The sequence below is a fragment of the Mastomys coucha genome, chromosome X, assembly GCF_008632895.1.
Source record: "Mastomys coucha isolate ucsf_1 chromosome X, UCSF_Mcou_1, whole genome shotgun sequence".
NCBI lineage: Eukaryota > Metazoa > Chordata > Mammalia > Rodentia > Muridae > Mastomys > Mastomys coucha.
The window spans coordinates 9,137,022-9,162,465 of NC_045030.1; the positions used below are offsets into that span (position 1 = coordinate 9,137,022).

The following is a 25,444-nucleotide window of genomic DNA, read 5'->3' on the forward strand; positions in this document are numbered from 1 at the left end:
AAAGCTTGCTAATGTTTATTTTTTATCTCCATATTCATATCTACACATATGCATGCAAATTTGCATGCACTGATACAAACACACACACACACACACGCACACACACACACACACACACATGCACACACATGTTTTAGCACACTTTATATTTCCCATCACCACAGTGATCTTAGTCAATGCACTCTCACGAACTAGAGGTACTACTTGAAATTCTATGGTCTGAATGAATCTGTTAAAACTATATAGCAATTTCCCCCTTTTCCATGTTTATGGATCTCTATAGCAGAGGTGCCCAATAATATAACTAATTTATTGCATACCTGTGAATCCACTTTCAGTGCACTCCTCTGTATACGGCTTGCCAAACAGTTTCTGAATCTCTTTGTATTCAATCAGATATCCAATAAATTTAATCTCAGCTAAATGACCCCAAGAAGTTTTAACAGATTCTGTAATTACTCTCCTTATAGGAAAGAGTATTGCAACAGGAAGAGCACACTCTTGGCAAAAGACTAATCTAAGGTCATATTGAGACAGATGATGGACACCAAGTAGATGTAAATGCTATGAAATCACTACAAACTTCTTTTAACTGTCAATATTATTGATAAGTTCTTCTTTATTGTGATATTTTAGACAGGCTCTTATCTTGTATCCCAGGCCACTTGTACAGCAATTCTGGATTGCATGATGATGTGCTATACATAGTTTGTTCTTTAAGTTTATATTCATAATCACTTCTGATGTTCATTTTCTTGTAATCAAGCAAAGATCAGTTGTGGGATGGTATAATTTGACTACTTAGTTAGCATCCACTGAACTCTTGCTTGTTGCCTTGGCTGACTTGAGCAAAAAGACTGTCATTCAATCAGCCAACTGGACAACTTTTATGTTACTACCAGCCATCTGGAACACTCCACTGATACCCCGAGAAAACTATAATACAATTGCAGCTGTTTATGCTGGCTCCTGAAGGCACAGACTTAGCCAGGGATGTTTGAATCAGTTTGTACCAGGATTTTGTTATCACAAGTCTTGGAAAGCTCTAGATGACCCTTGAGAGCATTTCTATATAGACCAGAGGGAGAGTAGGGTCTCTAGCGGCCTAAGAGAGGAACAGTATGATTGATGCTAAGAGATAAGACTGTGATTAGTCCAAACTGTAAACCTATCCACAATTTCTGCTTGATTACAGCAAAGGGACCCCCTCTTCAGCCCGTTGATTAGTTCCAATGTCCTGTATATTACTTCCTCAATATTCCTCAAGTATTCACAGTAATTTTAATGTCTGAGCTTGATTTTCATCTTTTAACTTCTTCATGCAAAAAGAATCAATCATCATAATATCTGTAGTTACCTGTGGGTCAAAGACTATTGCCAAGTCTGTACCCGTTAACCTCAGTACAAAGGTTGAAAGTTGTTAAAGGTGGCTTATGTACAATAATCTTTGCTGGGAATACTTATTCTGTCTCTCTGTCCCTCTTTCTCTCTCTTTCTGTCTCTCTGTCCTGTCCATCTCTGTCTTTCCCTGTTTCTCTCTGTCTGTCTGTCTCTGTCACCCCCTCCTTCTTTCTCTCTTGCTACCTCTCTCCAGGTTGTTCAGTTGTCTGTGTGCTCTCCCCTATAACATTTTTAATATCCCTTTGTACTTCTGGAATACATGAAGGGGATAGAAATTCTAGGTCAACACTTGTCTCACTTCTTTCTTCTGCCTTGTTCACACTGAAGCAATCTGTTTTGTCCATGACGTCTAGAAAATCTTTTTACTTGTAACTATACTTCTCAAATGATCATATCCTTTAGAATTACTGGAGGTCTTGTTAAATTACCTATTTGCTGGCTTCATCCTGAGTTGCTCAGAGGCTGTTAATGCTACCTGAAAACTTGAATTTTTAACATGCCAACAATCACAGTACCATGCTTTGAAAACCCTTACAATTTTCATCTCAAAACTGTCTTAAGGAAGCAGGCTATCTGCCCAGAGTCCCATGACTGACAGTGTTTTCTACACAGTCGCCCCATCATTTTGTCTTCTGATACAAGTAGCTTTTTTACATTAAAAACATGAAAAATACAGAGATTTGAGCAAACTTCTATTTTCCTATATACATCACCAATCACAGATTAAAGAACCAGTTCTACCCAAGCCCAGCCTGGTGAAACAATGACTTTAATTGAGGTGTATGACTACACCACTGAAAAAATCACCCCTCCACATACTTACTATCAACTACTATCTTTTGAGATATGTGAGTGCCTGAGCCCCTATGTGAAGTGGTTAATAGTTGGTGAGGGGAACAATGTTTTCTTTAGTGGTATGGCCATATATACGTAAGTTGTTTATAGTCCTGTAACTAACCCCTACTCCCCTACCCATGTTTATGTAAGTCTGATTAAATTCATTGGTTCACCAAACTTGACAAGGGTTGAATTACTTTTTTTGGTTTCTTGTTAGTGCCCTATCTGACATAAGTACATATTTACTCACATTTCCCCTTAAAAGTTTGTATAATGCTTGGTGCCCTATGTGAAGTCATGCAAAACCAAAGATGAGTTAGAGACAAATACTTGAATTATCTGTGCTGTGAGTGAGTGATAAGATGGGCAACTGAAACTAATCTGCCCAAGGGGAAGCATTCTAGTGGTCATGCAAATATAGCCAACGTTCTCCTAATGGTATGCAATGGCACACTTAATTTTTACAGTAACCGTTGCATTATCCATGTCATGGATAAAATGATATGCAACTAAGGTTGCCCTGCCAGAAGGCAGATTGTTCTTGGACAGGATTCCCTGGTGGCATGGAGTGATGATCCTTGATGAAATTAGCATTTATGTTATGGGATCATGTGGGTTTTGCTCTGGGCAATAAAACATGCAACTAAAGTTGAGCTTTCTTCCCCCAAATAATTTATTCACATAAAATAGTACCTGCAAAAAGAGAATTAAAGCAGATGTTAAACTCTGCACTCACCTCTGGATTGACAGGAAAAGTGAAAAACATGAACGATGAGGTATCGTCTTACTATTTCTTGTGGCTAACAGCATCGTAAAAAGAGGACAAGTTAGGTTTGTAGTAAATAGTCTCTTCTGGCATACAAGGACTTGGAACCTATGGGAAGAGGAATTGGAATTAGAAGTGATATAAGAATCCTTCATATCCAACCCTTAATTCAGTCCAAGTGAAAACTCAATGAGACAGTATACAAATGATAGCCTCAGTAGTGGCATAGAGGAAGGAACTATTGAACTGCTTCAACTGGGGCAGATTTTTAAACAACACATGAAAGAGGCCTTCACAGCTTGTCTTGGGAGACTGATAGTCATAAATGGGTCAGTGTGAGTGTTGTAAATGAACAAAAGCTGAGCAGCATAACTCTTCACTTCATCCTTAAGACAAAACCTGCTTCCTCTGTACCAATCGAAGGCAAATTAGTTGTCATGGACAGACTCACATGAGCTATGAGAGTCATTTGTTCATCATCACCCCAGGTCTTCATGAATATCAGGCACTAGAGGACAATAGAGGAAGAATAGGCATTATTATAGAAATTGGACATGAGAGAGACAATGTTTGATGCAAAGTTCACTAGCCTATGTAGCACTGTGCTCACAGGAGTTAGGAAAGAGGTTGATTGATTCAATGAGGCCCTTATGACAGGTATGTAACTTTAACAATTTTGCTCAGCTCCATGAGAGTACACAATCTTTACAAGGTAGAAGAGGCTCAAGTAGAGTGGAATTATTTAAGATAAACATGTAAAACATGTAAAGATAAGCATGTAAGATGAGAAAAAGCAAAAGCAAAAGTAGATAAATGGGTTCTATCTAGGCCATTCAAAATCAAGTGTGATAAGATTTGTGGGCAGTGGTGGTGCACGCCTTTAATCCCAGCACTTGGAAGGCAGATGAAGGCGGATTTCTGAGTTCAAGGCTAGCCTGATCTACAGAGTGAGTTAGTTCTAGGACAGCCAGGGCTACACAGAGAAACCTATCTTGAAAAAAACAAAGGTTTGTGTCTGGCAAAAATTTCTAGGGAACACTTGACAAAAAGCCAAGTTGAGTACAAATGAGGTATTGGAAGGCAAAGCATAAATGCTAAAATGGTACATGTTAACAAGACTAAGAATTGGAAAACAGGTTACAAGTGTGTCCTGTTTACAATTCTTTTCTTTAATAAAGTACACTTGGAGTAGATATTGCTCACCAAAGTCTGGGGCTGTTGGAGCACTCAATTGTGACTTGTTGAAGTGGTAGCAGCACCAGGTATAATCTTAAGCCTACAACTTTTCCTACTTAAAGTGCCAGCTCATCAGTAATTATTGTAGACATGGCAGACAGGATCTCATCCTTGTCCCCATCTTGGCCTTGTGCCAGGATGAGAAGCTTATATTGGCTATATCAAACATGTTAGCGGTAGAAAGTAGGAAGTTGCATGAAGACACAATGGCAGCACCACATGTTGAGAAAATAGAAGAGCTGATGGAAAATGACTACAGATTGTGAAGGACTAATTATGATGATGCTTCCCATCTACACCACTGTGCCTTAAGCAGGGTAGAAAGGCAAAGAAAATTCTGGTGATATAGGAAGTTAAACACTCCATCTCCTGTTATCAGTTTAAACCTTTTTACCAGCTAAGAATCAAGAGTTCCAGTACAATTAGAAACATGGGCTATAAATGTTGCCAACATATAAGTAACATTCTTTTAACATAAAACTAACTTATGTCAAAGGGACAATGAACAATGGTTAAGATCTAAATGGGTATGACATTGGGTAAGGCCTCATTCCTTTTCAAGGACATTTTCTGGGAATCTTAAAACTATTACCTCTGTATACTGTAGGTACCCTACTTCCTTTCATCCTTGGGATCATATAAATTACAATCCGAAAAAGCACCCTCAGGAACTACCCTATGATCTCATTCTTGTTCTTTATCAACCTTTGAAGAAAATAGCTTCAAAATCCACCAGAGTTCTATATCTATTATAAAGACAATGAAATATACTTTTCTCCCAGCCAAGGCCATACCAATGTTCTTGTGTGTGTCTGAGTTTCTTCCTGACCACTACCACTTTTGCTCTATTAGCCTTCTTGATGAACATTTATATTCAATTTCCCTTATTACACTACATCTCTGATTCATACTGGGTTACCCTAAAATTATTTTCTTCATGGAAGCCATACAGCTTAGTTTAGCCCAAGTTGAAGTCCATAAAATATTAGAGTCATTAAGTGGTAGCTGACAGAGAATCCACCTTTTCCCTGTCCCTCTTGATAGTGCCCAACATAGATCTTCTAAGGGAAAAATTGATACAAGTGATGAAATGTTTTCATGCTGTGTTGGACATGCTAACATTCTTCTTCAGTATCCCATTAGCTGCTGACTTCTGAGACCAATAGGAAATTGCTTGGAATGAAGAGTGGTCAGCCTTCAGAGAGCCTTCCTAAACACTTTTAAGTGGATTTATGTTATAGATGATATAATGACAGTCTCTGAGAATTTTACAGATTTAGAAAAGAATTGGAATGCTGTGCAAACACCACCAAAGGAATAAAGGTAGGCAGTTAATACAGGGTGCAAGGTCCAGACATGGCTATGAAATTTGGTGGGTGGGTGGGGCTTTATAGTAACTGAACTATAACAACCTGTGCTTGTAAGCATTAGAACAGTGGTTTAAATGAAGCTTGGATGTGGAAAAAGACACTTGGAGAAGTAGTAAGGTAATATGACTGATGCAAAAGATTCCAAATGCTAGTGATGTGAAAATTATTAGACAGGGGTGTCTCTGAGGTCACTAAAACAATATAGGCCCATTGCCACTGATATGGGTTTCCCACAAGAACTAGATGGTAAGACTCTACTGCGGAAGGTGCCAAATTCTTTGTTCACAGGACAAAGATAAATCAAAATGGAACCAAGAAGGGAGCTTAATGGTGCTATGCAGACTGATGAAGAAAAATTGTCATCGGTTGTCTTTATCGAGCTGTGAACTCTGTGAGCTAAACTATCAGCATGTCAGGCAAGATGAAACAGTACAACTACTAAAAAGACAAAGAGCTGCTTTTCATTAGACTGGAGGCCCACCCCACAGGAAGGAATGCATATCTAGCACTGTAAACCTAGTCAAAAGCCCATGGCCAGATATGTCATATATACTAGTCGGAAAACTATGTGGTTGTTTTGATAAATGCATATAACGTGAACTTGTCACACAAGGCCCCATTCCTCTATGGGATATATAAGCAATTAAAGGACACTGGGCAGAGGAACTCACAGGCTCTATCCTTCCCTAAGAATACATAATCAGTTAACAGTTAATGGGAAGGGAACTCAAGGGCCCCACCCATCCCTACAAATCTTTAAGCAGTTAAAAGTTACTATGGAGGAGACTCACGCATAAGCAGTTTATAGTTGCTGAAATAGGCGCTTAAATATATCCAACTTTCCTTAAAGATATATAAGCAGTTAACAGTATCTGAGTGTGTGTGTGGGGTGTCACAAAACCCAACCCTTATTTGAGGACATATAAGAAATATATAGTGATCAGGGGTTTGTGGGAAGACACATGAGTCTCTCCTTCTCATAGATATATAAGCAATTAATGGTAGCTGGGTAAGGAGACTTGTCTCTGGTAGTATAATCCCCTAGAAGTATCTCCTTATTGTTTGAACTTTGAAAAGCTAGAGTTGAGTGTAACCATTTCTTTAGTCTGCTACATGCACCCTATCTAGAGTTCATAGATGTTAGGTCACATCTCTCCAGAAAAAAGTTAATCTATCAAACTTCTTTAAACTTAAGTATTAAGGCCTACAAAAGTAAAAACATAGTTGTAACAATCAATTACCTTAGGCATTGTTCTTTATGATTTACTTGAGCATCAGTAACTAATTTTAAAGAGGCAATGGATTAAATATTTTGAATCTACAAGATCTACATATGATTGCAAGGATTGCACTCTAGCTTTGGAAAATATAAGATATAGAAATGAGATTTGGTTGTATTTCATTATAACTTTAGGTCATTGGCCCACAGTTTAAGAAATAAACACTGCATTATTTTTGTTGGTTTAGGTATGAAGGATTAAAACAGGACTTTAAAAAGGCATAAATAGAGTGTTAGTGTTGGATCAGAAATCAACATTTAAGGATGAGATCAGAATCCCTAAGGAAAATGGTATGTAAAAGACTTGGTGGGTCCTATTGAGTTTACATCTTATTTGGAAATTGTACTCTTCTTCAAGTCTGTGAGAAGCAGGTCTGTAGGAAAGGAAGCCATATTCACAGGTAAAGTACACACACTCCACATGAGGGAACATGGGGTCACTGAAGAGAAGAGAAGAGAAAATTATGCACTTCTGCCCATTATGAAAACAGGAGAAAGATGAGCCTGAAGCAAAATAGTTAGAAGTAACTATTTCAAATGGTTGGCTGGAGAGATAGTTTAGTGGTTAAGAGCCATGGTTGTTCTTCCAGATGTCCCAGATTTGATTCTTAGCACCCAAGTGGTTATTCACAATGATCCTTAACTTCAATTCCAAGAGGTCCAACACCCTTTCTGAACTTTGTGGCCACCATACACATGTGGTACACAGACATACATTCAAGCTAACAACCCATACATAGAAAAATAAATTTAGGCATTGTAAAACAAACTTTAAAAGACATTGTTCAAATGGCTTTATTTTGAACTTCCATTACTTGAATTATATCCTTGTTACATGAGTTCTTTAAAAACATCTATTACATTGGGTACTTCTACTGTGACTTGTTAGTTTTCTCAAATGCTAAGTAGTTTTAGCTTTTATGTATTTGGACTTAAGATGGTGGGAACAGGTTGGTTTTTGAGGAGAAAAAAAGAAACTAGTGTGTTTTGATTTCCTTTGGTGCTGTGTCAATTTCTTTTTGGCTTGAGATGGAAGGAATAGCATTTTTGGGGAAGCTTTCCTCTGGAAGATGAAAAGACAGAAATAGGGAGGCAGGTTGAACATATTCTCTGTCACCAAAGTAAGCATGATTTTACTACAGGGTACTCAAAAAGCACTATAGGATTTCAAAACTTTCCATCACTCCATGCATTTTCATTTTTGTAAGTCAAAGGAGTCTCCTTTTACAAGGATGTGAGGACATCATGTCGGCTACAACTAATATATAGTGATACTTTCATTAATTACTCTGAGTTTTACCTTAGCCCCATGGCAACTTTGTAATTTCCAGATTTCTAATTTGCAGACACTGTTCAGCTGCAGCTTCCCCTCTGATTTCTACTGTGTGCTAAGGTGAGCATCCACTAGGAACTCATCTGTCAAGTGGCACCTAAGGCTTTAGTCTTTTGGAGTTTTGTCAAAAATCTCTGGTCAGTCCCTAGCCATTATCCTTTTTATAACTATAACATCTTATAGATAGATTTATTATTCTCTTTTATATCTTTAATGTTATTTCACTGGTGTTTGGAAAGAAGTCGAGCCCGCTCTTCTAGTGGAATCTAACTGAATCTCAGGTAAAGCTTATTTCTACTGAAGTTTGTTCTATGGCAAAGAGATTTATTGGAGAAAAAACACCATTTATACTAATTGCTATGTAGTGGGTCCATCTTTCCAAAAATTTTCTTAGTATTCATAACATTAAAATGCTGTTTAGCATACACTATTGCTAAATTACATGTGGTGCAAATTGAACAATTACATGCAAATGTTAATTGTTATTAAACTACCCATACTGCACAACTAGTTTCTATGTATAGATGTTTACAAAGTTTGCTTTTTATCAAATATTTACATATATCTCAATGGAATTTTAAGTATTTATGGTAGATACCTCAGCCTACTCACTGCACAGTCTGAGAGTGTCTAGTTAAGTTGCTGTGAACTATCCAAATCTGCCATAACCTACTTCTCTTTCCTAATACTTAATAATTTTAACTGTAAACTTATAATTATATTAATAACTCCATCAAAAGGTGATTTTATGAAATTATAATATTTGTTCCTCTTAGAATGGGGTATAGCACACAGCAACTGCTTAAGAACTCCTGGGTAGCAGCAGTAGTTATAGCAGTATTTTATCATTGTCTCTTTAGTCACAAATGATAAAACGACAGAGAGTCAGTAAAATCACTTTCAAATTCAATTCATATGAAACAGATCCTTGACACAAATATGTGTTCTTACTCCTAATAAAGTTCTTTCCAATAGTCCTTGTTGTTTCAGCATGCATAAGAAGATTAAAGAGTCAGCAAAGGCTATTTAAGTTATAGATTAGCACATAAAGCTCTATCCTCTTCTTAAGCACTAACCAAAGATGTGATGCTGTGAAAACCAGGGATAAAAGTGGGTGGTATCTCTATAAAATAGGTCTTCAGTATCTTTTATCTATGCTTCCCTAGCATTAGACTATTAAGTCTTTTCCTAATGTGTCACAGTTAGCAAGCAAGCATCTGCCCCAGGTAATAGAGCTTCTTGGGAACATGGACCAGCTCATTTACTTTTGCTTTTCACAGTACAGTATACATAAAAATAATTCAACTGGGGGATTTGTGCCAAAAGTTATTAGTGGCAATACTAAACTTATGTACAGACTTCTACATTTTTGCATGTTGGAGGCAATGAATTTACGAAAGTGAGATTGTCGGTGTGAATGCTTCTTTAGAAAACTTACATCATTCATTTTTTTTTGCATGTCAAAAGGGCTCAACTGATGAATAGATAGTTTTTTTTTTTTAAAAAAAATGATAAATATCACCCAGAAGCCTGGGTTCTACAAACATGCTAAAGCTTATTTACCTCAATTCTTATATTACCCTCAATTCTGTTCCTGAAGTTTGGTTTAAGGATATAGCTTCCAGAATACTACTATGATTATTTTTACGTTTTTCATTTTATTCCTTCTGTTCCTAAGGTATATATAAACTGAAGAGTAACCTGTCCACATTCTTTATGAAGCCACAGAACTGTGGTGTGGAAACTTTCTGAGATATGGAAATTTGGTTTGTATCAGGAAGAAAAACATATGTGATATACACAGGCTAACTAGGTAATATTAATACAATACATATATTATTGTTACTTTTTGATCATAATTTTTCCACTGTCATAGAGAAGATAAGAAATAAAGAAGTTAAAAACAGATTTTTTTTCCTTAAAACAAGGTGCCAGAAGGGTATAGATTAGTGCCTAAGGCTTAGTGCATAAAAATTTTGGCTAGTTCTTAAACTGTGATCATGTTTCAACAAATTTCAAAGGTAACAAAGAAGAATTTCTACCCCATGATGATAATGAACAATGTAGTTGTCCACATTTTTTAAGTGCATTAAATAGACTTTCAAGAATGTGGCCAATATATACTTTATCAGTTAAACTTTGGTTTGTCTGTGTTTCAGTTACTGACAGTTTCTACTGTTTAACATCTGATGAAGTAGGGTCAAAAATACTGACATATTTATGAATTTCTTTTTTTTAAAGGAGATTCATTGGTCTTGCATAATCCTACCCCTTCAGAAGTTCCATGCTAAGCGGTAGAAGAGTCCTGTCAAAAATATTTCTAAATGTGGCCAAGTTTAAGGGCAGTGGGGTGCTCTATCTCCTGCTTATTGCTCATTATTGCCTAACTCCTAGCATTTGCTGTCTATGCTGCCAAAAATGAGCCAGCAGCTATACATGGCTCTGAAACATCAGCAGCCACAGACTCCACCAGGTAGTTATACTCCTTGGCCTGGATCCAGAGGGGTTGATTTTATATTAGTTTATCCCCAGTTCTACACTTGTTGCAGGTTGGTTTTCCAATGAAGCAGATGCTAAGTTGGAGATTAGCATACAAGGAATTATTCAGAGGGGGAAGTCTGCCAGCAATCCCAGGAATAGGAAAAGGAAAGAAAATCCTTGAGCAGGGGGTGGGGTCCAAATATGGTGAAGTCATAATAGGGGCTCTTACCCAGATAACTAGGATGCTCTGGAACCAGAGTACTTTCAGAATGGTCTCAAGTTGGGCCCAAATGGACAGAAACCCTAGACTCTTTGGAATTTTGGCCACCTAAACAAGACAATGTGATCTTAAGTCAAATGTATCCCATTAGTTAAGGTATTTATGGCGATCTGGGAGGGAACAAATGGGGAGTATGTGTGAGAGGTACTCTCTAGGAAGCTGTGATCCAAAAAGACATCTAGATGGTGAGTCACAGTTACACAGAAAGTTTAATTTGGTTACAGATGAGTCTCGGTTCAAACACAAAGCCTAATTTTTGACATATAGAACTTGCTGATTTGTCTCCGGTATCCTGCCTATCTTCCATCCAGCTGACTTTTGTAGATGCTAGAGGCCCACTCTGAGATCCAGAACAGTGCCAGTGAGAATACTGAGTCTATATGGATACACTGGGTGTTTAACCTTATGTGCTAGGACTGTCCATGTGCTTTTCTGAACTCAGACAAATTCTATGACCTAGATGGTTCAGCATGTCAAAACTGAGAAAACTAAGAGAACAAAGGTTGTAAGGTACTTCCTTTTCTGATACTCAGGAAGAAGTGTGGGGAATTCAGAGATGGTGAGCTATCCCCATAAGTGTGGCCCCTGGGCAATTGAGAATATCTGGCTTAGGCAGCTCTCTAGTGAAAAAGGAAAGCCTCGGTAGTGCTGCTGTGGGAAGCTCTTGCTTCTGAGAGCTAAGGAATGCCTTTCAACCCCTTGAAGAGAGCTTTACTTTCCATTTGAAATTGAATGAATCTTGCTAACATCAAACTTCCATGAGGCCTCAGGGTAACAGAAAATGGGAAACCCACTATATTCTGTGAAGGGAAAAAGGGGACTTTTCTTTATTCTAGAAGACTCCATTCTTTCTCAATGTGTGATTTAGTGATGGCTTTTCCTGAGTGAGTTTACTTATACTGTGAGAAGTCCCTTTCCCTTTCTAACTCATTTCTTACATTTTCCAGCACTTGCTGTTTTCTTCAAGACAAGAAAGCAGAGTTCTTGGCTGATGGTGTTTACACCTGACATCTTCTCCTCTTGGACCATGCTGTGATTCAACTATGCATAACCACATTAACTGCTTTTTTGTAGAACAATGAGTCATCTTGTTCTTCACCACTAAACCACAGTTCTTTTGATCTACCAGGTGGGTTGAGTTGCACAGTGAAACTGGTTTCATATCCATGGTCTAGGCAGGTCCTGTTTCTCACACATGCCCAGATTAAAGCCCACATTCAAAGTCAGTGTACAGTGACTGGGTCTTACCCCTGAAAACAGAGGAAGTCCATTGCCCCTAGGCTATGCTTTAGGGAAAAGTATTACACCTGTGGTGGGACCTATAGTAAATATTATGTTTCATACCTCCTCTATATCAACACTATGTGCATCCTCACTCACTAGTATGATTCCTAAACCCTAATCTTGAAATACCATACAATATCTCCTGACTATGTAAGTAGGTTCCAATTTCAGCTCTTTCCCTGATTCTTTCCTACTAAGTAGATTTTTTTCTTTAATCTCAGTTTACATTTCAAGTTTTGCTTTAATTTTATTGTCACTAGATGTTTAGGTTAAACTCTGTCTCTGAGTATAAATTTTCTATGTTGTTTCTATACCCTACTTAAATATAATTGTACTACATGTTCTTTTAACATTTTATCTGGGTGTTTGTAGTAATTATTAATCTCATGTAACTGTTTATGTACCATTTTGTCATCTGGCACTTTTGTTAGCCTACATGTATGTTTTTATAGTTTTGTTATCAGTATATATGTTTCTCTATGTCATCTTTAGATATATGTTATGAGATAGTTATATGGTAAAGGACCACCCCACTCTCTAAAACAGGTTTTATTCCATTTAGCATATAAGAAAAATGTATGTGTAACCATAGTCCCAAGACTTAAGAAATTTAAAATAATTAGCCCCCTGTGGAAAAAATACTTAAATTTGTAAAACAACAACAACAAAAGGTTCATGTGGCTCTTTTAGTTTCATTTCTACTGCAACAAAATACCCAGACAATGAAAAACTGAGGGGAAAGGGGGTTCACTGAAGTGGAAACTTAAGGGTTCTTTGGAAAGTCAATAATGTTAGATGGTATTTTGCTGAAGCAGACACAGGTAAAAGGATGATGTGCTAAAGCAAGCATATAAAAGAACATGTGATAAAGGATTCTTTGCTAACAACACACATGTATTGGCCTACCTTACATTGCATAGTTGTGCTCTATTTGTTAGGACTATACAGAGAAATACAGCAAAAACTTCTGGTGGTATGCTGGCAGTTTCTTGCAGCTTCCACAGACTCCAGCCAATTGGCAGAGTGATATCACCTGAGACAGACTCAGGAACTGGACAAGACACTTGGAGAGGCAAGACCCATGGAGGACACATGATGTTTGGAGGGAGTATAAATAAGACTGAACAGACAATGACAGAGGCTTGAGCATGGCTTGCTTACATAGCTAAACACTTGTTTGTCTTACATCTTCACTGAAGATCAGAGGCATAGCCCAGAACTTTTCCTGGTGTCCCTTCTGTTCCCTCGTGTTATATCATGTTGAGACTGCTGAGGCATGACAGTTCCTGTTAGGTTATGCCACCCCTGCTGCTGTCCTGACTCTACCGAACTGGACTGCTGGTGTATCTGTGAAGTGTTTGCAAGTAGATCCAGCTATCATGTCTGACTCCTGTGAACTAAACTGTTGATTTCCTGACTACACAGATGGGAGTAGTTCCAAAAAACCATTTTCTAAACAGGTCCACTTCTCCTGTGTCCTTTTTCTACTACCTCTAGTGGGTGGTAGGCTAGAAGGGAGGTTAAAACATTTAAGACCATCATTAAAAATAAGATTTGAAAGATTTAAGTAGTGGTTTTCCATATTGGGCTTGATCTACTTGCAAACACTTCACAGATACACCAGCAGAAGGGCTGCTTGGTTTGGCTGGAGTGCAGGGAGTTCTTCTGCCGGGAGGTTAGATGTGTGGCTTGTTAGATGGAAACCTGACATTGCTCCAACATGGTAGATCTTGATGAAAGGAGGCAGTTCATGGTTTTAAGGTGTTTATTGAAGAAAACAGAGGAAAGAAGGTAGAAAAGTAGAGGTCGGCCATGGTCATTTGGAGAAAGGAGAAAGGGAAGGGGAGAGAGGGAGCGAGAGGTGAGAGTAAGAGACAAGGAAGAGAGCAAGAGCTTAAAAGAGAGAGGAGGGGCCAAGCAGCTCCTTTTATAGTGGGCTGGGCTACCTTGCTGTTGCCAGGCAACTGAGGGGTGCAGCAGACCTGGCTGTAGTCAAGTGACTGTGGGGGTGGAGTTCAGCCAGAATACCAGGAGCTTGAGGCATTGTTCTACATGACTGATAGCCACAGGATTATGGAGTTGGAGGGCTCATGGTGTTAGCAGCCTAATGTCTAGGGTGTAGCTCACTGTTTTGTCCCTTGTAGAATTTTCTACTGGGTCTCTGAAGTAAGCCTTGCTCAAACAGAACACAGACTGCCTTTCACAGTCTAACAGGAACTCAACTATGCAATGTAAACATGTGTGTCAATAGCAAAGAATCCTTCATCAACTATCCTTTTATGAGCTTGCTTTAGAAGAAAATCCTTTTACCTGTGTCTGCTTCAGCAAAATGTTCCTTTATGGGTCTGTTTTAGCAAAACACCATCTAACATAACTGACTTTCCAAAGAACCCTTAAGTTTCCACTTCAGTTCATTTGTGCTGATAATTTCAGGCTTCAGGTTATCACAGGTGGAAAGGCAAAGCAGCAGGAACTTGAAACTTGAAAATTAAAACTGTCATATCCACCACTTGTCAGCATGACACTCAAACATAGCATAACTTTCTACATGTTGGTACCAAATTCTAATTTTGACTTAATATAAAACACAGTCCAAATTTAAAATGTTAAACTCTCCCTAAAAGTCCAATATCTCTCGACTATGTTCTCCTATAAAAGTTAAGAACAATTTTATATACACCCAACATATGATAGAACAGAGTAGCATTCCTTTCTCTATTAACTTTTGTTTGATAAAAATTCCTTGGAATACTTGATTCCACACAATTGTTTTTGAAATACCTGACAGGAAAAATAAAGATAGGAGATATTGTTTATTTTGGCTCACAGTTTTCTAGAGTTTATTCTATTATGGCTTTAACCTATGTAATTGGGTAGAATATCAAGACATCAAGAGCATGTGTAGAGGAAGGTTGTTTATTTTGTTATGTACTGGAAGCAGACACTGTAAAGGGGACAGGAAGTGACCTTAGGTAAAATAACTCAGGGTCCTACCCAAGTAATCTATATCTAGGTAGGTCTCACTTTCATTGTTGTTGGATGTTTTTTTGAGATTATTTTAAGTGAGGGCACAGTGAAATCACCCAACTGATCCACTCTCTGGTGAGAAGAAAGGTGTATTTGCAGAGCAAACTGCAGGTTGCCTCCAAGAATAAAGGCCAGTAACTTGACAGGAAAATATGCGGATTTTATATGATAGTCATCAAGGATCAAGGTATGTGGGAATCTTTGAGATAATACAGGTTGTCTGGATTCCTTGGAAAAGTAGAGGCTGGCCATGGCCACGTGGAGAGAGGGGTAAGGGGAGAGAGTGAACAAAAGGTGAGAGAAAAGACAAGAGAGAGGAGAGGAGGAGGAGCAGGAAGAGGAGGAGAGAGGGGGGGAGGGAGGAAGAGAGAGAGAGAGAGAGAGAGAGAGAGAGAGAGAGAGAGAGAAGTCAAGCAGCCCCTTTTAGAGTGGGCTGTGCTGCCTTTTTGTTCCCATGGGCAGGGCATACCTGGCTGTGGTCAGTTGACTGTGGGGTAGAATCCAGCCAGAATGCTGGGAGCTGGGGTATTATCTAGCCACAGGATAATGGAGTGAGGGCTCATGGTGTCAGCTTCTATGTCTAGGGGCTTACTATTCCGTCCCTTGTAGAATCTTCTACTGTGTCTCTGGAAGTAAGCCTCGCTCTACCAAGAACATAGACTGCTTTTCATGGTCAAACACCCCAAGTCCAAATTCTCAGCACAAAGGAAATTTATTATCCCTATATAGACATATAGAACAGGGAATAAGGGACAAGGACCGGAGATAGAAGACAAAGTAGAAGGGGAAGGGAACAGTGTCTATATACTATGCATATCTTTTTTGGTCTGGGTTACCTTACTCAGGATGATATTTTCTAGTCCATCCATTTGCCTACAAGATTAATGATATTTTTGTTTTTAATAGCTGAGTAATATTCCAGTGTGTAGGTGTACCACACTTTCTTTATCCATTCTTTAGTTGAGGGAAATCTAGGTTGTTTCCAGTTTCTGGCTATTATGAATAAAGCTGCTATTGAACATAGTTGAGCAAGTATACTTGTGGATGGTAGAGTATCTTTTGGGTATATGCCCAGGAGCGGTATAGCTTGGCCTTGAGGTAGACCTATTTGCAAATTTCTCAGAAACCACCAGATTGATTTCCAGAGTGATTGTCCACGTTTGCACTCCCACCAACAATGGAGGAGTGTTTCCTTTGCTTCACATTCTTGCCAGCATGTGCTGTCTCTTGAGATTTTGATTTTAGTCATTCTGATTTCTGTAAGATGGGAATCTCTGGGTCATTTTGATTTCCATTTCCCTGAGGACATATCTAAGGAAGTTGAACATTTTTTTTCTTTTTTTTAAATTGATTTAAGTTTTATTGCATTATGATGAGAGAAGATACATAATTTCAGTTTATCGGAATTTGTTAACATTTAAAAACAGATTTTAAGTAAATAGAATTACATCACATTCTTCTTTCCCCTTTATACCCTAACTCCTCCCAGAGACCCTCCCCCTTCAATACCTGCAATACCTTTTGTTTTTTTTTATTTTGACATATGCTTTAAAATTTATAAAATATCATAACAATAAAAATGAGTGGTATAAAAGTTGTTTGATATAAAGCAATCAATTAAACCATCTTATGTAGATGCTTGTCTACAACAATACTGAAAATACATACATTTTTCTCAATATAAATTTTAAATAACTCCAAATATATTAGCTGTATATTTTAAAATAATACAACAATACTAGTTTTTTTTAAAAAATGAACATAAATAGATAAAGTCTGTTTGTTTGTTTGTTTGTTTTGTTTTAGGTAGAGTTTAAAATCTTGGCTCTTACTGTGGTACAAGCCCAAAATAAGAACAACTTTTAGACAGTGGAGTTCATTATAATAAGACTGTACTTCAATGCCCCTTACATCACCAAAGGATTTTACCTCCCTAGTAGCTAAGCTAAGAGTTGACAGTTCTGCTGTGCCAAGGAATAATTATAGGCACGATTTCTGGATACAGACTTCCTGCTATTTGACTAGAGTGATTGTCTTCATTCTCAGCCCACAGAGAACAGGTTACATTTATTTAAGAAATGGTGTGTGTAGTAAGATGGTCTATCCATAAAGTCATTCACCAACTGTTTCAATGAACAATGGTTCTGCTTGGAGGGTGGCACAGACATTAAGTGAGGGTAAGAATCTTGTTCATTGGCTGTAATGATTTGAAAAGCATTCATCTCAGAGAAAGAGTAGCTTATAAAGCCCTCTTCTTCAAACTTGATACAGTAGTTACAAACATCAAGCAAAGCATTCAGTCTCACTCTTTGCTGTTCTCTTACGAGCCACCTCCCAAGTGAATTGTTTATGTTTCTTTTGGCTGTATTAATAATTTTGTAATATGTAAGCTGTTCTGAAAACCATAGTATAGTATAAAATATCAATTAAACAGTCCTACTAATAGAGAGTCTGAGCTAGGAGAAGCAAGATTTCACGAACATTATGTTGTACATAGCAAGACACTGTCACATACAAACAAGCAGAAAGTATATATGGATTGAACTCACTCTGTAGACTAGGCTGGCCTTGAACTCAGAAATCCACCTGTCTCTGCCTCCCAAGTGCTGGAATTAAAGGCGTGTGCCACCAGCACCCAGCAAAATTTTGCTTTCTTAACTACTTTCCTGCTATGGTGAACCACAACTTGTGAGGCATTAAAACATAAGATACTTTTTTGTCAGGGTTTGTTGTTATGTAAAAGGAGTGAAACTAGAATAGTCTTCAAGGTTAGCCATCTCTTTTGGTACCAGAGTATAATAACCCTCCTCAAGAATGATCCTATATATCCAGGAAGCCACCTATCCTTTGTTAGCAGAGAAAATATGAAATTACCAGAGGTTAATTTCTATGTTATTTACTTTTCTGTTACTGTGATAAAATACTGTGACCAAAAACAACTTATAGAAGAAAACTTTTATATAAAAGTGTCAGAATGTTAGAGGCCATGATAGTAATGAAGGGAAAGCAGCAAGTGGTAGGTGCAGTAATTGATAAGATTATATCTCAACTATACACAGGAAGCAGAAAGAGAAAATGTGGATAGGGCTAGGAACCCTCAAGACCCACTCCCAGTGATGTGCTTCCACTATCAAGCCTGAACTCCCAAGTGTTCCACAACCTCTCTAAGCAATGCCAGCAACTGGGACCAAATATTCAAATACATAAGGCTATGGGAGACCTTTCTCATTTAAACCACCACACCCAGGCCCTTGGCTACCATGGAGACATAACCTTATCATAATGCAAATACATTTAATATAACTTCAAAGTACAAAGTTTCTTCTGAGATTCAAGGCAATCTCTTAACTATGATCCCTTGAAAACTGAAAAAAGAATTACATCCTTCCAACATCCAATGGCACAGAAAATACATTTGAATTCTAAAAATCAGGGATGGGAGTATAGTAAGAATAGACTGGTCCAATGCAAAACTGAAACTTCACTAGGCAAACCAAGTTTTTTCTTTTTTCTTTTTATCTCCATGTCTGGAATCTGGAGCTTCAGTTTAGAAGGATTTAGATGGTTCCACTCCTTCAAATTTGCTTGCTGAACCATACATCACTTTTTTGTGGCAGTTTTGCTCCCTGTATACAGCTGTACTTGGCAGAGGTTTCACAAATTCAGCATCACCAATGTTTTGGTGGTGTTTCTACCACAACCCAAAGCTTCACAAAATGGACTCTTAGGGCTTTATTCAAAAACAAAATTCAATACACACAACAGTGACACATTGCCTAATCTTAGTAACTATTTGAAACCATGGAGGAAGGATCTATGACACCTAAATCTTGTATCTTTCTTGTTATTAAAATTAATATCACATTCATAAAACTGTCTGGTTAGGTTGCCAGCTTAGGATGCATCTTTGGCCCTCATTGGACCATGTTAGCAACTGTTTATATATATATTGAACTGAAATTTCCATCAGCAGTTACTTTCTTGAAGGAAGAAAACCCATTGAAGCTTATGTAAGGACATGAGCAGTGAACTTCTATATAATGGCACTCATCTCTTTAAAAATTATAGCTGTCTTTTCAGTACACAACTTGACAACTTATTTCCCAGTGCTCTTTTCTATTGTTGATCTGCTTAAAACTTACCAGCATTCCACAGAGTTATGCTGTCTTGAAATTTGTTCTGCCAAAGAAATTGGTCATTTATTTTAATTTATCCTCAGAGAAGTTTTTTAAGACACAGGCAGAATGTAGCTAGATTCCTTGCCAAAATGTCATATGACTGGCCTCTAACTCCATTGCTAAGATATAGTTTTTGTTCCCTTCTGAAACCTAATGATTTGAGCCTCCACTGTCTGCATTGCTCTCAATCTTTTTGTCTTTCAGGTTCCTAATAGGGTAAGTCATTAAGCTCTGTGTACAGCATTCAACTACTTTTCTAGTCCAAAGTTGTAGTCTTCTATAAAAAGGAAATGATGTTCTTCACAACAACAATCCTACTATCTCTGATATCAACTTCTATATTATTTTTTGTTGTTGTTACTGTGATAAAGTAACATGACCAAAAGTAACTCATAGAAGATTTTATTTTTGGTGCTAGGTTCCAGAAGGTTAGAGTGATGAGGAAGGCGTAGTAGCAGGAAACTGAGAGGTCACATCTCAACCACACACAGTAATGAGGGAGAAAGAAAACAGGAGAGTGAGGTTATTCTGTTGGCCTTCAAAAACCACTCACAGAGATGTGCTTCCTCAAGAGAGACTGCATTCCTAAGTGTTCTAAACAATGCCACCAACTGGAAACCAAGCATTCAAGTGTGCAAGCCTGTGTGGGACATATCCTATTCAAACCGCCATTGCCTTTAACCAACAAGTATTCTACTAAAAGGAAAGTCACTACAGAGGAAAATGTTTCACATGTTTTCAAGCAAAGCAACATAATCAGCAGGATATTTTAGCAAATAACATAATTGGTAAAGAAAAGCTAAAGGAGCCAAAGGGTTCTTCTGAAGTCTCTAGCAGTAGCCACCCTTACGAGTCTCACCAGACTGTATCTAAAATGTTTGGGCTACCTACATTGTCTTAAATAGTAATTAAGATGGTATAGCTATAATAATTAGGGTTAGTCATCAACTTGACAAAACCTAAAATCATCTCTTTGCATATCTGCAAAGGATTATCTTGATTATATTAAGTGACACAATCACACAAGAAGGACACAAGGTCCTTCACAAGAAGGACACAAGGTCCTTCTTGATTGTGGGTAAGACTGGCCAAGAAGCATGTGATGCAGAATTATATGAGTAGAAAGAAACAAAACTCAGTAGTAGCACACATTTATTGCTCTTCTGACCATTGATGCAACAATGTCACTGTTATGACAGACAATAACACGGAACTATAGACTAGAAATATATCTTTTTTCTATTAAGTTACTTTCCTCAAAGATTTCCTCATACCAACAGAAAAGAAAACTAAGGTAATAATAAAAATAAATACTGATATTATAAAATAAGCACCACTAAGTATTCTTAAACATACCTAGTTCAGCTGGGGACATGAAACTCTTAACTTACTATAACGAACCATTAAACCTATCAGTTCAGCCACTTAAAAGAACCTTACCAAGCTTTTGAAACACTTAGTTTCAGAGCCTTCTACTTGGTGTCAGATAATGCACCAGACTCCCATCTTACAAGCTCCGGAATTCATAGTAATACCTTGCCAAGCTTGAAATCCTTATTGCCAGATCTAACCCCAGAGGACTATCTCCAGTACTATCGTATAGAAACTATATACAATCCTCATAGTATTAAGTCATATCTACACAATTCTCTACTTTGCAACCCTGGGACACCTGACTCATGGGTGGAAAAGGTTTTATGGTATCCAACCACTTTCAACTCATACAGTAGTAAGTGCTACAGAGGTCAAAGACATTGAGTCCTTTCTTGGTAATCACATGCTAGCCTCCAAATCTCTCTCTATAGTATTCACCAATAGGGCTAGGTACGAATAAGAGTTAACATTTACACAGATTTTCCTAAGCTTTTCTAGTTAAGCCACACTCATGCATCTGTAGGGTGTTCTCAAGGCCTGAAATCTTGATTCTCCAGCAACCATCTGACTTCCAACCAGGTGACCATTATACATTTCAAAGCTGAGCCAAAGGACTGTTTTGATATCTGTGAGTCTAACAACTAAGGTGATTGCAAGCTAAAGAGGCATTGTGGCTTCTATGCCAAGTTACTTAGCTCCCAATCCATCTCTAACCACCCTTCAATATGCTTTATACATTCTTTAAGAAACCAGATAGGCATTAGATCTAGACTTCACAAACAGACCAGAAATATTTTTACAGAGCCTAAAATATAAGCTATTATTACTTCATCCACTGTGAAGGTTTTTATGGTAGACTATTCCTTCAGACAGGCTACTTCCTAGACCCAGACACTCCTTATCTGTCTCAGTGTGTTATGTTACAAACATACATAGTTATGGCTCTCACTAGTACCAAGATAAATAAGTACAGCCTGACTCTTTACCTTTCTAGGATCATCCCCACTTTAACCTAGGAGACTAGTCCTCCTTCACATTCTTGCCACAGGATTTAAGCCAGTGGTTCTCAACCTGCCTAATTCTGAGATTCTTTAATGCAGTTTCCTCATCTTGTGATGAGCCCCAACCATAAAATTATTTTTTTGCTACTTCATAACTTTAATTCTTCTACAGTGATGAATGGTAATATAAGTATCTATGCTTTCCCATGGTCTCAGTCAACCCCAGTGGAAGGGTCTGTTTGATCTCTAAGGTGTTTGCTACTCACAGAATGAGAACCACTCATCTAAGCTCTCTGGACCAGACCCTACTAAGGTCTCCCCATTCATGCAACTCCAGTTAAGTTGCAGGGCCTTCGCCATGCAATCATTTGCCAAGATTTAAGACTATTCCTCCCCTTGAAGCTTCAGCCACATATTTCTGATAACCTCTTGGAAATCTCCATCTTCTGTTCCAGCAAGACAGAGGTAAAATCCACCCCTAAACAATTCTAGACACTAATAAGTACCCAATATTCTTTATCTCACTTTTCAGAGCTCTACAATATAACATTTTACATATATTTTTATTACTTGAGGATTTCTTATATCTATATAATGTTTGTTTGTTATACTCATACCCTGCTTTTCCTTTTAAGAGTCTGAGTACTCCATAGACAATTATTCACTGCACTTTCACCAGTTGTGAGTCTCCATACTAACAGAGAGGGTAAAACTCATATTCTCTTAGAGGGCTAGAGCTGCATTAATCTATATGCACATGGACCTGGAGATTTCTATGATAAAATTTTATAAACTATCTCCTCTTAGTTCCTGTACATCCTATAGGACTCAAGCTAGTTTAGAGAAACCATCTCATAATTCTTCCTTCTGGGAGGCTCCTTGAATTATTCCTAGATGCCATTCATCACTTATCTTCATTTATAATATCGGTATATTATAAAACTAAAGAAGTGCTAGGACTCTGTTAGGATCTGATTCTTGTTTTGTTTGTTTGTTTGCTTGCTTGTTTGCTTTGCTTAAATTCCTATCTCTCAAGAAATCAACTGCTCTTTGTTAAAAAGTGACACATTTGCCTTTACCCTTGTTCTGAGACATCTAAACAATTCTTGCCAGGGAGTATAAAGTCCATGAATTTATAGATAGTTATCTTATGAATATCCAATAGTACCATCAATATCAGATACTCATGTTACTACTTGACCATCAAGCAATAGCCTAGTCTTCCACTTTCTATAGTAACCACTTTCCTCTCCTCTCAAAAATGCAGTTCTAGCCTTTTATGCCCTTTGTTGCTTTGAATGAGAATGTCGTTTCATAGCCTCATGTGTTTGAACTCTTGGACAGTAGTTGGAGGTTCCATGTGGGGGGTACTTGGAGGTATTATTAGAAGGTGCATCCTTGGTTCAAGAAGTATGCCACTTGTGGTAGCTTTGAGAGGTTAACACCTTAACCTACTTCCAGTTAATTTTTTCTCATTTACTTTGTGCTTATGGTTTAAGATGTGAGCTCTTAGCTTCTTTTCTAGTTGCCATGCATGCTGCTTACTGCTGTGCCTTCTTGCTATGATGAAGTCTTACTCCACTTTACTGTAGGCCCGAATAAACCCTTTCTTCCATAAATTCTTTGTTGCAGTACTTTATCACAGCAACAGAAAAACAACAAATACATACCTTATGGTACTTTGACTGAATGACACATTAGCACCACTTACCAGGGTCCTTGGTTCTCCATTTCAGCTCTAAAACAATTCCAGAAAAAGATTTTCTGCCCTTGTCAGTTATTCAGTCTTGCTGATATGTCAAGTCAGAAAGTGTATAGACACTAGGCTTCAAATAATAATCCAAAATATAGAGCTTGACCCAGTGATTTGCAGTACTGGTATAAACAACTAGAGTCTATCTCCTAATTGACTTATGACACTTTATCCCACGTGGCTTGTCTTAGAAAGGACAACAGATATTTTGAAATGTACTGCCTACCATGATGGTAAAATGCCAGATTCTTATCTATTCAAATACAAATGCACTCAAATGACCCCACACTTACAGCTTATAAAATAAGATCAAGTAACCTCTCTTGACTATGAAGTGAGAACCTGCTACCTTTGAGGGATATTTTCTTCCTTAGAATGCACCCACTATGGTTCTGTTTCTCTACAGCATGTATTTATTATCAAAGCATGACATGCTGGGAATGATGAACACAAGATACATGGGGGAAGTATTTCCTATGAGAAAGAATTTTCTGATAGGAAAGCTGTTTTCTTTTCAAGAGAAATTCCTTGATTTAATCTCTTGGGCTATGTGTATAGAGTTGGATGGGTGAGGTCAGGTTTTCTATAAAAGGACATACTCCACTGGAAAGCTTTTCTCAGTTCAAAGCACAAGAACTGTCTTCAAACAAGACCACATACATTTGGGTTTATAGTTAATTTACGTTTCCCATATGCACAGTGTGTGGCTATAGGCAAACATAGCTCCCCATTGGCTTTCTGTCCCCAGGGTGGTATTTTGAAATTCCCTGTTTCTGAGACAGAAAACATGGGCTATTAAGTTGGAGCAGTGAGACTAAAGGGTCAATAAGTTCCTTTCTATTTTCAGTTCATAAAACCTTGCAGTTTCCATCTAATAAGAAGTTCAGAAGGAAAGAAAGTAAGAATTAGAGATGGACTGTGAATATCAAGTGCTGTGTGTTACTATAAATGATGCTATGATTCTTACCTTTGGCTTGTATGAGACAGAATTAATGCCTTTCTTTTTTCAACTTAACCAAGTCCTAGAAATTTCAATGTGTTTGAAAATTAAAGTGTAGTTTGTCTTTACATCTAAATCTTGTTTACTGTCCTCCCATTTTATCTCTTGCTTTGCAGACTTAGGGATGATAAAAAAAACATCAATGATACTCTCAAAGGGAAGATTACTTGACACAATTGTCACTGCTTTTAGTAACCTTTTGAGACTCTCTACACTTCCCTTTGCCTTCACCTGTAGCCCCAAAGGCTCCTTCCTGATGCTGCAATTTCAGTACCATCAGAGAACAAATTGTATTTTACTAATCATAGGTGGACTGGGGGATCCAATTTAACAGGTGTGAAACATTTTCAAACTTATCCTCTTTTTCACTTTACAGTATGGATTTGGCATATGACACTATTCTCAGAGACTTTGGGCCCATGGGCAAAGGTCCTATACACAAAAGATGCTCTGTCCAGTGAGAAAAGTAAGTACCTTTGAAAATATCTAGCACTATCATGGAAATGATCAGCAGGTTAACAGATGCACAGAAATGCATGCAGGTGAGGAAAATAGTAATATCTACCATCTACTGGATATTTAATAGAAATCATGTGTTTTACTAACACCTTCTCATTTAATCATTCCAGCAACCATCCACAGAAGGCACGATGTTATCCTGTGAGGATATCCCGTGAGGAAACAAGGTCCAATGGGTGAAGTACTTTCTCTTTCTTGACTGATCCAGTTAGCTTTTGGCACACATAAATTCTTTTTTTTTTTATTTTATTTATTTATTTATTTATTTATTTTAGATATTTTCTTTATTTACATGTGAATTTCTCCATTCCCAGTTTCCCCTCCA

The 25,444-nt window shown here is 37.7% G+C and overlaps 2 long non-coding RNA genes across 3 annotated transcripts; both read left to right on the forward strand.

The window, feature by feature from the left end:
* Window positions 1–5,394: 5,394 nt before the first annotated feature.
* On the forward strand, window positions 5,395–10,530 carry LOC116091708. The gene is made up of 4 exons (XR_004119079.1): window positions 5,395–5,563; window positions 8,236–8,282; window positions 9,901–10,035; window positions 10,464–10,530. It is a non-coding gene; the product is annotated as an uncharacterized LOC116091708 (long non-coding RNA).
* Window positions 10,531–10,593: 63 nt separating this feature from the next.
* LOC116091734 lies at window positions 10,594–25,296 on the forward strand. 2 transcript variants are annotated; one of them, XR_004119082.1, is made up of 4 exons: window positions 10,594–10,695; window positions 11,931–12,112; window positions 24,977–25,066; window positions 25,230–25,296. It is a non-coding gene; the product is annotated as an uncharacterized LOC116091734 (long non-coding RNA). The 2 variants fall into 2 exon arrangements; XR_004119081.1 differs by lacking the exon at window positions 10,594–10,695 and adding an exon at window positions 10,978–11,079.
* The last annotated feature ends 148 nt before the right edge of the window (window positions 25,297–25,444 follow it).